The sequence below is a fragment of the Lepeophtheirus salmonis genome, chromosome 6 (genome assembly GCF_016086655.4).
Source record: "Lepeophtheirus salmonis chromosome 6, UVic_Lsal_1.4, whole genome shotgun sequence".
Lineage (NCBI taxonomy): Eukaryota > Metazoa > Arthropoda > Copepoda > Siphonostomatoida > Caligidae > Lepeophtheirus > Lepeophtheirus salmonis.
Genome location: NC_052136.2, coordinates 31,246,417 through 31,262,919, shown reverse-complemented (window position 1 = coordinate 31,262,919; position 16,503 = coordinate 31,246,417). Strand labels below are relative to the sequence as shown.

The following is a 16,503-nucleotide window of genomic DNA, read 5'->3' as shown; positions in this document are numbered from 1 at the left end:
TTTCTAAACTGTCACAGGTAGGGATATTTTGAATTATGAAATACATATGCATAATATATACAATATCAGCTAAATTGTTGAGTAGTTTCTGCACATATTGATTGCAAATAAACTTGTCAAAGAGCCATTCATAAATATGACATTATAACTAAAAAATGTTTATTTATTTGATACAATGTTGCATACTTTTTTGACTGTTTCAGATAATATGCCAAATATATGTTGGTTATTATATTAAAAATATGTATAATACAATATTCTAAAATATACTATAGCATACTCAATAGAAAGAGAAATGCGAGAGGGAGAGATGGAGATATTATAAAATGAGTTTGTTGTTCATGTACCAACGTCCCACAAACAGACAATATATTTAGATCTAAAAAGTAGACCTTAAAAGACGCACATATCTTCAAACTTAACAAAATAACTTTTATTTTGTCTGTCATCTCTTTTCAACTTACCATATTTCAATATCGACATAGGCAATCGAGGAATTCGGAAAGGGTTCTGAGAGGCCACCGAGCGCTTTTATATGCAGGGAGCGACCTCTATTTAGCAACCAACACGATTTAAAAAAAAAGGATTTTCCTTTCCATTTTATTACAAATCATCGCCAAATGAGAGCTGAATCAATTTTTAATTATTTTTATTTAATATGATCGCCTTTGGCTTCAATAAAATCCTTGATATGACCTCAGAAACAGTTGCAAATCTGGATGACAGTCCCTTTTGGAAGATTTCGGAATTCCTCCCAGATCCTGGAAATCAGCTCGGATTTTTTATTCCAGGAAGATCTGTTGGTGTGTCGCTCAACTGCTCCACACACAAAGAAGTCAATGAGATTGCGAACTGGTGAGTTTGGAGGCCAAAAAAAAAAGGTCCCACAAAGTAAAAAAAAAAAAAAAAAAATCAGACAACCAAGTCAACGTTTTTTTTGCTGCGTGGCAATGATCAGTCTTGTTGCTAGACGCATGACTTCCATACTGTAACTTCTGCATGAGATGATCTTCTGGGACCTTGATGTACTCATTCGCAATGACTTTGAAGCAACTGGGGAAATCCGGATCAACCTGGGAGTCTGCGGTCGATTTGTGATCATCGCGCTATTCATAATCACTTCCACACTCAATCAGTTCCTTCCTGAATCTCCAAACAAAGGAACTATTGAGGTTTAAGAAGTTTGCCATCTCAAAATGGTCTTGTCTGAGCCACAAGGACACTATTCATTTACCACAAACGTGGAATAAATACTTTATTGATCGATACCATTTTCTTTAACTGGCGCTAAACACCTCTGGCCACCAAAACAACAAACAACGTGCAACATGATTGCGTAGGTGCTAAAAGTTTGTTGTTAAACAATAGCGGCATGCTGTGCATGGGAGCTCCTTATCAAAGGGGGGCGTCAAACATCCCACGATTCTTAACTTTAAATGTATATTCTTTCCTACCAAATGCCATACTTGTTGAAAGAAACATACATGCAGAAGATCAACGAAATCGGAGAAGGTCTTGATTGGCCACTGCCGACTTATGTATATGTACTCCGGCCATCACTTAGAAATCCTTAAATCTCTTATTTGTTTCTAGAACCTAGTTAATTTTGTTATTCTTGGATAATATGATTATATTTGTGTTACACACATCAAAACCTTTAATTTGATATCCATTCTGCGTACAAATGTACTAAATTGTTTGTTTTTTTACAAAAATAAAATCCAACGGTTTATTCCTAACTTCATAGAAGCATAAAGATATATCTGATGCATAGGAAAGAAAACTGTAATTTTTGTGTAGATTTTAGACATTTTTGGTCTAACATATTATGTAAATTAAGAACGTAATTTCAAATTTGCTACAACAGAAAGGTAATCTACGCATTTCACACAAACATGAAGTGATAAAGTAATTTTTCTTTATATTTCCCTCGTCCCCTCCCAAAGAAAAAATAATTAAATGAAGGGATGAGGTAAAAATTGAAATATTTTAGAAGGTTATTAAAAAAAAAACAAAAAACATACCAAAGGAAAATTTTTATATATATTTTAGATATAATTGATTAGATATTGGTTTTGAAAAAAAAAAGAAAAGAGAAAGGCTTAAAGGAATCGAGAAGACTGTTGGTTTTTTAAAGCGACATTAAAGGTACTTGCTTTAAGCCCGACATGCCAAAGAAATGTTATTTTTTCTATAAAAATAACAAGATTCAATTTTTTTTTCTTCACTAAATATTTGGTATAAAAGCAAGATTCAAAATTAAATACAAACTTTTAAAAAGAAAGATTTTTTTTATATAGATTTGCCAAAATAAGTATGGACCATAAATAATAAATTGGACAAGGTGTTTGACAGACTAATCTTACTTGTTCAAGAGGTAATCAACATTTGATTTTTTGGATATTATTTTGTTATTTAATTCAGAATAATATAGTAATTCCTTTTTGTGCGGGATATACTAGTCTGATTAGACTCGCTGAGACTTTCAATTCTACGAACAGAGGAATACATTTTCTTATGACAGTGATAATGGTCAAAATGATACATTTAAAAAAAATTAAACATGTGTTATGTCGTTCTTTTTTTCATAAAAAAACAACAACAACTAAAACAGAAATTCCACTTTTGACATTTTTTTTTTCCAAATATATTTCGAATTCTGACAAAATTCCTATTTTGGATCTGTTGTTAAAGAATAACTTAATATTGGCTTTAAGAAAAAAAAAAAAACCACTTTCTTTACAGATTTTTTTGGAGTTTGGACTCCCAAAAGTTCTGTATACCTATAGTGACGGATCTCATTAGTTATTTATGTTACTAAAGGAGTGAAACAATACATAAAAACAATAAAATATTGACTGGTCGAATCATTTTGAATAAATGAGGCATTACAATTATAATATAGATTATAAATGCCCATACTTATTTTGGCAAATCTATATAAATATCTTTGATTAGTCTTTGGGTGATTTTTGATAGTTCAATCATGCGGAATTTTCAATGGAAACTGTTCTCTGCTTTTCTTTCTCTACAATACAATAAATTCATATTATTAGATATTTCATGGATAAAACTGATTTGTTTACATGAATAGATACCCTAAAAAAGAACACAATATTGACTGCAACTCAAACTTCATGTACGCAGTTAATGATTCAATAAGACCCATCATTAATTATATTCAATATAAAAAACAGCAAAGGCGGTGTCTGTTTTTTTATATATATATATTTCTATTTATATACCACCTTTATCTACTTCCATGATACTTAATTGATATGAAAGTCATGCAAATAGAACTTACTATAACGCCCACTTGACTGTTTTTTTGTTTATGGATTTTAGAACTGAATCAGTAAGCTAAGCCCACGATTTGGTCCAAACTAAAGTACATCCTTCAAGAAACGCAGCTCGGTACAGTATGATTGTAAAATGTTTTTATTTTTTGTAAAATAAATGATTCCTAAATATACTCAACTTTTCTATAAACAAAGATTCAAATAAAATATACACGGGTTATATAATACTATTATTCATAAATTTATTTATGTGTTTCTTTTAAAAGATGAGCTTGTCTACATTTTCCAATAATAAACAAAGCCGATCAGCAGTCACAATATCGCCAGCGGTTGGAAAAATTATTTCACATGGTTCAGTAGTATCAAATTCACTATCTATAACTATTTAATGGCCGATGGCGATTAAATAAAACCTTTTAAAAAAATACATATTACTTCGAAGTAACTAAGAACCGAATAACTCTTTAATAGTGGTAAAACCTAAATATTTAAGGTGCTAAGATATTTATGACGTACAATACATGTTCATTTAAAAAAAAAATTACCAATGGAATTGCTCCGCTTCATGTATAAAAATTAAAATAACCAAAATTTTATACTATATGGTATGATATAAAGGGTGATTCAAAATGAGCAGTTTTTTCCAGTAGGGATTTTTTGACAGGCGCATGCGAGTTCTGTCATATTCATACGTCATTTTTACCCAGTATTGTTCTACAATTCATCATGGAAAGATATACACCACAACAATGTGTTCAAATTGTTCAATTGTACTATGAAAATCAGTGTTCTGTGAAAGAATTTTTTCACAAATCACGCCCAACTTATGGTCCACATAATCGACCTTCAGGATCCACAATTCGTAGAATAATTGAACAATTTGAAGGGGCAGCAACTTTTTGGGATGTCTCGTCGTCTTGTAGGCCACGCACAGCTCGCAGTGTAGAAAATATTGCGGGACGGCCAAAGATCGTGACGAATCGATCGAACGTTATCGCGCCATGGTAACAGACTTTTTGGTAACTCAAATTGAAGCACATGGTCTCCACGATATTTGGTTCCAACAAGACGGTGCCACTTGCCACACAGTCTGTGTAACAATGGACTTATTGGGACATCATTTTGTTGAGCAATTAATTTCACTTTTTGGCCCGGTGAATTGGCCACCAAGATCGTGTGATATCACACCATAAGGCTTTTTTCTTTGGGGTTACGTAAAAGCAAAAATCTATGTGGATAAACCAGCGAGGATTGCAGCATTGGAAGAAAATATTGACCGATTTATTCGTGAGATTCCGGTTACAATGCTCGAACGCATCATCGAAAATTGGCACGAAAGAATGGACCATTTAAAGGCCAGTTGCGGCCAACATATGAAGGGGATTATTTTCTAGAAATAATTGTAAAGGATTGTTTTTTCAGTTCATAATAAAGTTTTGACTATAATATAATATCTTAAGTGTTTTATTTCTACAATCCAAAAACAACTCGTTTTGAATCACCCTTTACATACGTACACCAATGAGGGCAAAAAAGTACGGATATGATCCGCGGTAAAAACCCATAAAGTACCAGCCTAATGGATATATGCATACATACAAGATGAGCAAAATATTTCATTCATTATAAAGGATATGGACATGTGAAGATGATATATACATATTAGTGGTTTACATGGGGCTCTAAGGGAAACCAATTATCATATTATCATACGTGCATATATACATAATTGTACATCTTTAATATATATATAGACAGAGAGAGATAGAGTGCAGAAGACTATTACCATAAACTCGGTGCTTTCCTTCAAGTGATAACAATCACGTAATTTGATATACTATTTTCCCACATAATCTCATTTGACAAGTATTCTCTGTTTAACTAACTAATATATTCTACATACGTTAGACACTTAAATATAGTATGTACTTATCTTATAACCTAACACATGGTCTAAAAAGTTCTGACCTTATCAAATAAAACACATTTTTATCGCTCACAATTGTCCTTTTTTCAATTATTATCTTTATTATGCTATTTTTTGTAATGATCATTATATTGATGTTGTTTAATTGTATGGAGAAGAGTACTCATAACACATTGCAAGCCATTTTAAAGCTTGTAAGTTATTTTGTTCAAACAAAAAGCAGTGTTAAATTAGAACATTTTTTTTGTCCATTGTTTTGGAAATAACTGAGTAGCGTCACACTTAGGAGAATAAATCACAAACTTAAGAACCGATTATCATAAACTTTTGACAGATGTCCTTTGAAAGTTGGTTCTTATTGAAAATGAGAATAAATCAAAAATAAATTAAGCCATCTATGTGTGAAATTTGGGACACTTTAGCTCATAGGCTAACGGAATAAAGGCCAGTATTTATATTAAATGTTGTATATGACTTATGTACAAAATATTTTGTTTTAACATTAATGTTAAAACAAAATGTCTACAAGTAAAATTATGATAGTCAAATGTTTTCTATATTTCGCTTAATTAATTAAAAATTAAAGCTTTATAAAAAAAAGTAAACAAAAATGGAAATAAAACTACAGTTGGGAAATTTAAAAATATTTTCCCAATAATTTTGTATTTATGAAAAATATTAAAAAATATGAGAAACCTAAGATTTGGATCTATTCAATCCTCTGAAAAAATATAGTCACATACCTGGAATGTAGAATTTTCGAATTTCATGTTCACTTTCACCGAATTAGACCATTGGATAGGTGACTATGTTTTGAATTATTTAGCGTGTGATTGTTTTATATAATCATTTTATTTTTGGAATGTTTGACTGTTTTTAGGTGTAGGCCTTGGTTAGGAGGTTTAATTTTACGCTGAAATGCTTATTTATATTAGCGTATCCCAATTTTTCCTTGCAATTTCATATTTTAAATATTATTTTATATTTTTATATAATTGTATATATACAATTATAATATGAATAAAAATTAACATAAAAAAATCTTATTTAATAATAACACCACCCAACTTAATCAAAACTTTTATCGATACTTATTTACCAGTGAAAGAAGATTATATAATTTAAAGTAAAGTCGGAAATTCTACTATAAATAAAACGATCCTTTAACTTAATTTATATCATGGTAAGCACTGTTATTTTTTTCTCATTAATGATTCCTCTCATTTTTATTTGTAACTTTTACAACTGGTATTTCTCGTATCATCTATTTTAATATTCTAACACCATCCATTTTGATGAACGAGCTCAAATTGATTAATAATATTATTTTGATCTATTAATTCCTTAATTTATTACTTATCTACGACTGAAAAAAACTTTTGACACGTAGGATTTATAATGTGTAATGGAGTACATATCAATTTTCATTTTTTTAAAGTCAAAAATCAAAGAAATATTAAATTATGAACCATCACAAGAAACCGAAAGTGGTCTGGAGTGCCTAAAAGCTACATTAAGAGAGTGATACGTGATTCCTTCTAGGAAGTATAGCATAAGCAATACAAACCAAACTAAATCATGAAGCATACACACATCATGGGGAAGGAGCCAAAGCCAAATAGTGTCAAACTTGGACACGAGAAAATGAAACTTTTAGTACAAGCTTACACAGGTATTTCTCACCGCCCTTAGTAAATAGAAAAAATTAAATGCTTCATGCATTGCCTGCATGGAAAAATTATTTAATGCAGAACATCTTGTACACCTTCTGCTCTCACTCTTGTATGAAAGATATCAAGTAATGTAAGACTAAGATTAAGAAGTTCGTGTACTAAAAACATATGAAATGCTTAAAAAGGAAAAAAAAAAAAATTGATAAAAATTACAATGCCTAACTAGTCATCAGGATTTCCTGTAGTATATTAGTATACTTTTTTCAAATTTATGTTTACGGCAAAAAGCAATAAATTTTTATCTAACATCTTCACAAGAATTTAAAATTTATTATTTAAACTGTTTTTTTTTCCATTACTTACTAATAACTTATATTGTGTACACTTTATTTCTACAAAATTGTAATTGGCACATACAGGAACTAATCCTGTAATTAAAATTTTAAAGATCAAGATATTTATGTCACACTTAGGTGACGTTTAAAGATTATTCAATTGAATAATTTTCCTATAGTATAGGGTGGAAATGGAAGAGTTTTACAGAAAACCTTGTAAAATAAATAGTTATGTATCGGTCTCAAAATTTTGGCACCCTGCCCTATCTTATCTTAAATTTTAAGGACACGTCAGAATTCTAAGCAAAATACGCCTCATTAAATATTTCTTTGCTAAATGAATTCATTATATATATGAATTAGTGACCGAATTCTTCTAGAGTCGGGTGAGCCGGATGGAGGGGGCGGTTCCCGTTAAAAAACTAATGAAATGATGTGAATCATAATTTGACCATAAAAAGTATATCTAAAGTATCAGTATTGATACCCGGGGAGATTTTGCGCCCCCATCTATAAATTCCTTCAAATGGACCTTTTTCGACTATTTTGGATAGTATTTAACATTTAATAATGAAAAATACTTTAATTAAGCCTTAATTAAGAATAATGACAAAAAGATAGAAGAGGATTAATTAATTGGAATTCATTGGTACTTTAATTTAATAAATATTTGTTATAATATCGCCATATACAGAGTGCGACAGGGAAATTTTCCACGATGAAGAAGATAAAGCTAAAACCTAAATAACTTTTTTTACAAAAGTATAATGAAAAATGTTATTGAAAAAACTTTGAGCCATTAATCTTGGCAAGAATTATTCAATATGACCCCCTCCAGCCTGTATCACATCTTCCTCACAAGGTTGGAACTTGGCGCAGGCTACCACAATATAATCAGCAGACATTTTTCTTTTGCTTCTTGATGCTGGTCTTTAGCTCTTGCATTATTCTGTGTGATGTCTTCCCAGCCTTGTTCTCTAAGACGTTCCACACAATGAAGTCGATGGGATTGAGATCAGGACTGGGAGAGAGACAGAAGGTCTTGCCTTATAAGTCAGCAAAGTGCTCCTTGCAGAAGTTCTTTGTCTTCAAGGCCCTATGGGTGGGGATTCAGTCTTGGGACCACACATTGTTCTCAGGATAATTAGCCTTGAGCCAGGACAAGATTTTCCACCTCAGGATCTTGTAGTAGGCCTCAGTCCCGATTTTCTCATTGGCCTTGAAGAAGAAGGGATCTATTTTCTTTCCATCAGGGGCCACGACTCCCAAGTAAATTGTTTGGGTGGGATGTTTTGTCCTAAAAGTGCCCTGCTATAAATCTTTGGTTTCTGCGGTTCAAAACCTGGCCAATTGTGAAAATCTTCTTGTCTGAGAATATTTTCACAGTCGACAGATGACTTTTCAAGTAATTAAGGATTTTTTTATCTCACCAGCCTTAAGGCCTTCATCTTATAGGTGAGAAGATGTCTTGGAGTACTGAAAAAGCTCTGAGGGCCGAGTTCATCATGAACTGCCTTCCTGATGGTGATCTCGTCCACGTTGCATTAGCATCCAAGCGGCGCATCGATACTGTTGATTCTTCCTTGATTTTTACCTCCAGGGACTTGATAAATGTTTCATCTCGCTTCAAACTATTTCCTCAACTTCCTGCCTTCCTTTTAAGTATTTCCTAATTTTCCTTGGCCACCCTGATATCCCGGACTGTACTTACGGCAACACTGACAATGTCTGAAGTTTTTTTTGGATCAACATCTGCGTCGAGGAAATCCAGAACCCTTTGCCTTTTTGATTCTTGTTCACTCATATTTTGTCCGTTTTTGATCAAATTAAAGCAATGCAAAAGAAAAGTAGCATATGGACTTATTACTCGATGTATCACCTGAAACCTTAATTAGTGCACAAAAAAAATAATTTTAATAGTCCAGTAATTTCCCCTTTTACACTCTGTATGTTTAATAAATTTAGGCATAGTACGTTATTTAAGGACTGATATTATTTAAACAATATTATTGCTTTAATACATAAGGTCCTATAAAAAATTCCAACTTTGACAAAAATGACTTTTCCTCTGATTCTACGATGTATAAGCAGTTTTTGTTGATTCAAAAGTTGAAATACACTTTATACAATTTTATGTGTAGAGATTATGTGTTAAAATACGAAATATTTTGAGTTATCAATACATTTATTAGATGCTATTATAATTAGGAGAAAAAAAAATAGAATTGAAATGTATATTTATTCTTTCAGTAGTACAGACACACAATCTTGTTAAATGAGGAAAATGATTCACTCAAACGGCAAGACGTGTTTCAATTAGAAAAAATATGAGACTATATTAAAAATACAGGAAAGGGTGATTTTTTAAAATGAAAAAATTGGAAAAATGTTTTTGTTTTCGAACACTCTAGTCTCTACAGCAATTATAAAAATTCTGGGCAAAACTATTCATCCTAATCATAAAGTGACGAATTTATGTTAATTACATCTATATATCTTATTCTGTATAAAATATAAAAATAAGATATTTGGTATTTAGTTAATATTTTAAAATATTTTTTCATTCTTAGTAGTGATTTAATGCTATTTATAGATAGTACTATATACTAGTAAGAAACCCCTCATAATTTGTAAAATCAAACTTTAGTAATTAAGTTAGAAACAAAAACGTAAATATGCAGCAATAAATGCTGTAACTTTATTTCATAAACTATTGTGTTAAATGCAAGCAAGAAAATAATTTTTCATTTATGCTTGTAAGGTTCTTATTTATTTGAAATGTTTTCAATAACTCACTTGCTGAAAAATATCTTAAAATATTAATGTAATGGAGTAAGATAATTAAAAAACCAATTATTTTCATGATTGGATATGAGTTAATGATTCCTTCAATTTTTGTCAATTTTTTGCCTTTAACATCTTATTATTATAATATTTTTTAGATTGAACATAAAAAGGATATTAAAAATAATGCTTATAGGACTGCCATCTATGAGCCATATCTATAAATATTAATATCTCAAGTCCATAATTATATGTAGTGTGTATAAAACCACAAACATTATCAATACACTATATATTTACACAATTATTAGGAAGGATTTTTGAGAGCCTTCTGCTTGTAAAAATCAATTTATTCTTTCCCCCACACCAAAAGAAAGATATGGAAGTCAAGTAACTCCACTTATTGACTCTTGACATTATTTAACTGTCATCTCCCCACAAAATGTCGTTATGGAGATACCACAGACTTTATCATACCCTACTTTGACGATTGCAGAATTTACCTTGTTAATTCAATTAAAAGTAGGGTTGTAACAATTCATAATATGGGACTTAAACTCAGTTCCGTCGCATCTCTTTTATCCGTATTGGAAAAAAGTCCAAAATTTTAGAAAGCTCTTTAGAAAACATAGTTTTTACTAATGTTATATATATATAGTATGTAGCTTAGTGTACCAATGGGTATGAACGTTGTTTACTTATTAATAGTTTATTGACATACCCGAGGATAGTGATAGAGGATCTTGGAGGGATTATTGTTTTTTATTAGTATATATACTTATTTGTTTATTGCGTCAACTTAGTACATCTGTAAATCCATCTTGCGGATATTGATGATTATTTTTTAAAATTTGGTTATTTCCTATTGAATTAGTTTAGCAAAACCTGCAGTATATTTCATGTATTTACAAATTAATTTTTCATTATTCTTATCTTATGACCAATTAAAGTAATTATTATTCCGATAACAATTGGGTAGAATTGATTGATGGCCAATATCTATGATACGTCACAATTCCTGGGAAAAGTTTTTGCGTCCCATTCGGACATGTTTTTAACTTTTAGGACGGAACAAGTCTTGATGTCATAATGGTGAAACCCTTACATGTAAAGCTATACCTAAGAGTGAGTTTATTTGCGTGGTTATTTATAGAATGAGATGGGATTTTTGTAAGATTGCGAAGAAAAGGCAGGAGTGAGACATATTATATTACTGGATTTAGACCCTTCGCTGGCTGTTATATGATTTTGGGGCAGAAAATTAATTAATGCCAGAAAGTTGATACACTTAAAATATCATTACAATTATATTCAAATTCATTTATATTTATTTTGTTATGCATTTTTAAAATAGTTGACACCAAAGATAGGCGAGAATGGTTACTTCAGAGGGAGAAGATAACACCAACACACCTTTTTTACACATATCCCGCCTTTAGTTATAGAGTACTATTAATTAAAACCCTAGCGTCCCTAGCGTATAAAAAAAGTAAATTTGTGTCTTACTAAATTTAGAAAAAAATGATTACACAATATTCATTTCGTCACTTGGCTTATAAATTATGTGAAGAACGAAGGAAAAACAACAACACCTTGACAAATTAATATTTCATATTAATTATGTAGAGTTTATTTATGTTTCGTGGCACGCTTGAAAATCCGCATAGCTTCTCTTTACAATCAATATGTATATAATGAGATAGTGCCTTGATAACTTTAATGCAAGCTGCTGGAGAAACATTAAACCAAAAGGACCTATTTGACAAAAATATTAAATTACGAGTAGTCATGATTCACGTAGAATTACAAAGCATTTATGATTCCCATTCTAATTGTGTTAATTTTTAAATAACAAATGTTTATTTATTCACCTCGAATTGTAAGAATTGAATGTTTAGTTAATTTCCTGAAGAATATGCTTCCATTTGAAAATTAAACGTAAATACTTTTACTTTTATTTTATAATAAGGTTATTGAATAACCCATTCTAGAAGTACATCCTTCATTCAAGAATTATATATTTTATTAAAAAATTGACCTTATTAGAAATGTTTGTTAATGCATCATGTGGTGCTTAATTAGAGAATAATGAAGGTTAATTTTCGTGTTATAGTAGTGGATGGTTGAGCCTAGGGATGTGGATCTATGATGTATAGCGGTTATAAAGGTCACTTGGATATTTTTGACATCCTATTATGACACAGTACATTTTTCATGAATATTGAAAAAAATCCCTTGTTTTTTCATGCTCGAAAAAAAGCAAGATACGGTTGTGAAGTCTTACAAGGCTTTAAATTGTCAAAATGTTGATGACATTATTCTTCCGCTTTGTTTATTATGTGGCATAATCTGAAAATTGCGGTAACAAACTCGGCACTCGACTTGTAATCAAAAGCTACCTACGACTTCCTTAGACTTCAAACCCATTATTTGACAAATTTTCTCACATTCTTCCAATTTTTTATATACAGTAGTACTCTTCATGGCCCCCTATATATTGGAATTGTAAATACTCTGAATATATTTACTCTCAAAAATATTTTGTCGCAGTCATTTTAATTTGTTCACTGCGTATAAATTACTCAGAAAAGTATCTTTTTAAAAGGGAAAAACTCAATTAGAATCAGATTTATGGAGTTGAAAGAAAGTAAAATAAAAATTATGGAGACAAAATGAACTCACTCTATACTCTTCGAGCATGTTTTGACAACATTGCATTTACCCCGGAGTATAATAAAAGAATCTACATATTAGTTTGGGGGAAAGTAATTTCGTATTTTTTCCTTTTATTTCAATGCGTTATATGCAATGTTAGAATCATTCGATTTGAGTCATCAAACAGAATGGCTCAAATCGAATGATTCTAACATTATTTCATTTCATAATGAATAATCCGCCTAACAATTTTTTTCAAGGCTCTATTGAGGATGTGAAAAAATATCGAAATTTCACCATAGTGCTTTAAAAGAAATACCTATATGAGACAATAAAAAAAAATCCTGATGACTTCCATCCTATAATGATAAAAAAAAAATTTAATTCAAAATCCTCCTAGTTTAAAAAAACAAATTGTTCAAAATAAATAAATGAAGCCAAATTTGAAACCCCAAGCGCGTTGACCATAGAGGGCGTGGTTATATGGTGCTAACTGTAGGTTAGATGCTTCTGGCGAGCCATTAAAGAAATCTGGAGCCTGACATTGTCTTGACAAATTAGGATAAATATCCTATTCGAGTTTTCCTTTTGTATGCAGTCTTCTGCAAATGGTTCCAAACGGTTTTATGATCCATGTTCAGATCCTCGAAGATACTATGACTGATAATATGACGGTATTTCTAGAAATTTTCCATGTTTTTATCCCCATTTTCGACAACAGGCCTATCAATTTATGACGACTCATTCACCTTCACCACACCAGAACGAAATCCCTCAAACCTTTTGTTATGCAACATGAATTGAAAGAATATCGTCCCCGTATACACTACGAGTTTTTTTCCTTTCAGTTAGTAAAAATGTAAAATATGTGGATTTTTTCCTTTGAGGCCTTCATGCATGAAGGACGATAATTCACGACTGAATCAGCAAAGCGTAATACTGTTAAAAATCCGTTTGTAGTACACATTTACAACAGTTCATCCAATCATCCGATGTGAACAATCATGAATAAGATATAATTAGTCAAAAAAAGGCCGTGGAAATATGAAATTAGTTTTCCCATTTGAACGATTATCTCAAGTCTATTTAGAATATATATATTTAAAATTATTTGAATACTTTGGAAGTTGAATCAAGGAGCTCAGTATGCATCGAAATAGTTAATAGACGTTATGAATAAATAATGGCTCATAAGATTTAGCTCATAAATGACTAAATACATTATAAGCACATATTATGAGTATATCTTCATTTTCCAGAGTGCTTTCTAATGGTGCATTGAAAATGAAATATTCATAAATAAATAGGAGTACATATTATGTAGGCAAAATATTTCCAGAATAAAAACATGTTATTTGTAATAAGAGTTCTGAAACTGCAGGGTAGTTCATAATTAGAGTCCCATCGACAAAATTAAATTACTCAAAGATTATTATTTATATTCGTAGGATATGTATTACTTTCTTTTTTACAAGTTTTATATTGTCTTATGCACAATTACCCAAGATTTTGATACTGCTTCCTCTTGTTCTGAATTGTAAATGAATGGAACACGAGCGTTGTTTACTTATATTTGTTTGTAAAGAAAGCAACAGAGGGAGTATCCGTCTCATGGCAAAATAGTAGAGCTCCCTGAATGATAATGATCAGAGGGGAAAAATCAATGTGGAATGGGCGTGTTAAAAAAAAGAGACAAAAAAACAACAGTTTGAAGAAAGTTTTGGAGGAGAGAAAGAATAATGCTATTTTCATTAATCAGCTAGAATCAGCTGTCACAAGAGAGGAAGGAAAAAGGATATAAGCATTGACATTTGCTAGTTTTACTCTGATGTCGATTCCTAATTCTACTCTGAGTCCTCCGACAATTATATTTCTACACCAAATCCTCAGGATTCTGTTCCGTCTTTTATGAGCACAGACGAACGTTCAAACAGGTTTGGAATATAATTGAATCTATTTAGGAAAGGATTTTCATTACTTAGAGGAATTAAATAATAATGTCAACTGCTTAGGAAAAGAAAATTCGTTCTTTAACCTGCCAATTACAAATTAACGGGCCAGCTAAAAAACACACCGGATTTACATGTATGATAATAATATTGAATGAACAATAGTAAATATACGTATTTTTCTTACATAGGGGGCGCTGTCAAAATTGATTTGAGCTTGCACGATTTTTAAATAATGCTGGATAAAATAATTTTTTTAGTTTTCTCATCTCCTAGTTCGCAAAATGTCTTCCTGCATTTTTGCCACAAAGCCTCCACAACTGCCAAATAGAGATCCTTGCTGAGCCAGAAAACTGAATTATCCTCTTCCTTGACCATACCTTACATTGCTAGTTCAAAGGAGTTAAGATAAGGTGAAAGGGGAGGGCAAAAAGATTCAGCATTATCTTGGTAGCATTTTCGACAAAATGCTGTTTTCTGACTTGTGTTAGGATATCTCTTCAAACAATACTCTTTATAAAATTATACTAAAGTTAATGGTAAACTAATTCTCTAGCACCCTGTATATATATATATATACTAACTCCTATGTTAATTTATGTACATACATATATATTATATGTGGTACATCTAATCTTTCAGTATCGAATATAAATTTCATGAAAAGGGGGGGGGCAACAATATCATATTGATTATTTTCTTTCCAGGGCAGCTTTAATGTATTAGAGTGTATCGTAATGACAAAAGTTGGGAACTTGGTCACATAGGACATTTTATATTTTGCATATTAATTAGTCATTTAAACAAAAAAATAACTCTCAAATGTCCGACCAAAGGATCCTTTATGGACGCTTTTTGATTTGACAAATTTCGGAAAAAAGTAAATTTTCATGGCGTTCCCTTAAAATTATCAAATTGAATCGAGATACAGGATTTGTATTCAATCAAATATTATAGATGTTATAAACATGTCTAGCAGCGTTTCTTATTTGGAAATATGAACAATAACAATATATGTAATGTTAATATATTTGAAAACCTGTAATATAAAAATTTGAGAATTGAGTAGTAAAAGTTATAAAAACATTCAAATAATTGCGCGTTGTTCGCGGTACCAAAAGAATATTTATTTCCAGCATGTTTGGAACTAAAATAATCATAGCATGAGGGAAATATTAGCAACGTTGTTGAAGTATTCTTCAAAGATATACTTCGTATCTATAATACTTGACTGAATAAAAATCCTTGGTTTCAAATCAGTTTGATAGTTTTAAAGGAACAATATCAAAAATTAATTTTTTTCAACATTTTACAGATATAACGCATCCATGATGGCCTTATTTTTCGAACATTTAATGATTATTTTGTTGCTTAAATGAAGAAAATACAAATTATGCTGTAATACCAAATTCCCAACTTTTGTATTTATATATAATATAAATGTCAACATTGCTTGAAATTTATTGCATATTGTTAAGAAGAGATATTATTTGGTGGAAAGTGTTAGTATCGATTTTCGATGCTTTTATGGGATGAAAATTTTTGTACGCTTCAAACAAGAAATACAAAGAGGTCCAAAATTATCTAGTTGTTAAAATGTAGTAGTGTTAGATTTTGATCTGCAAATCTTAGAGCGGTTTGACACCGTTCCTAATAATTTTTCAAAGACTGAACTAATTGGGTCCAAGTTCGGTTGACACTGGTCTGGAAGTAAAATTCGGGGTATACAAATAAAAAAGTAAGTCCTTATTTATTCGTTTGAGTCCAGTAACCTTTGAACCGGTACCTTGGAGTGTCACTACTAGAACCATTTTTAAAAAGGAAAAAAAGCTCAGTGACGTCATCTAGGACCAAACTTTATAAGTCTTAGGGCTGATATTC

At 30.9% G+C, this 16,503-nt stretch overlaps 1 protein-coding gene across 29 annotated transcripts in view; it reads right to left on the bottom strand.

Moving 5' to 3' along the window:
* Positions 1-16,503, bottom strand: part of LOC121119856 (gamma-aminobutyric acid receptor subunit pi) — a 100,303-nt gene that overhangs the window by 46,602 nt on the left and 37,198 nt on the right. The gene's annotated exons all lie outside the window — the stretch shown is intronic.